A 709-nucleotide genomic window follows, 5' to 3' on the forward strand; every position below is an offset into this window, starting at 1 on the left:
GCCACTCCACGAGGAGGAGGAGGGTGACTCGCAGCCCTCAGGAAAGCCCACGGGGGGTGGGGGATTTGGAACTTGGTGCCAAGAGTCGCTGGGGGCTATTTTTACTTCTCAGGATCTGCACTCAGGTCAACTTCTGACAGGGTGTCGGTCGTCCAGGCAGCAAAGAGCCAGTTTGGTGTCGTGGTTAAGTGCAGGTGGACTCTAATCTGGGAGAACAGGGTTTGATTCCCCCACTCCTCCACTTGCGCCTGGCTGGATGACCTTGGGCAAGCCCTAGTTCTGACAAGAGCTGTTCTTGAAAAAGAGCCGTTTCTGTCAGGAGCTCTCTCAGCCCCCCCCCCCCCCGTCTACCTCACAGGGTGTCTGTCTGTTGTGGGGAGGGGGAGGGAAAGGAGTTTGTGAGCTGCTCTGAGACTCCCTTGGGTAGTGAAGGCCGGAACTGGAGTTCTGGACCTGGCTTCCATTCCTTGTACGGACCGTGAGTTCCGGAGGGGGAAAGGATGGTGGGCCTGCTGGGCTCAACTCCCGCTTCACAACGTAGCAGCCTGGGGGACGTCTCCGGCTCTCTCCTTCTCCCCCGCCCCCCCCCCCCCACGGGCTCCAGTGGCCTGAAGGAGTTTGCCCAGGCCAGGCGGCCCAGCCCAGGGGGCCCTGGGGCCTGTGGGTTCCTGCATGGCAGGGATGAGCCACAAGCGGGGCAGGAAGAAGG

The sequence above is a fragment of the Gekko japonicus genome, unplaced genomic scaffold, assembly GCF_001447785.1.
Source record: "Gekko japonicus isolate JY-2015 unplaced genomic scaffold, Gekko_japonicus_V1.1 scaffold358, whole genome shotgun sequence".
In the NCBI taxonomy this organism is placed as follows: Eukaryota; Metazoa; Chordata; class Lepidosauria; order Squamata; family Gekkonidae; genus Gekko; species Gekko japonicus.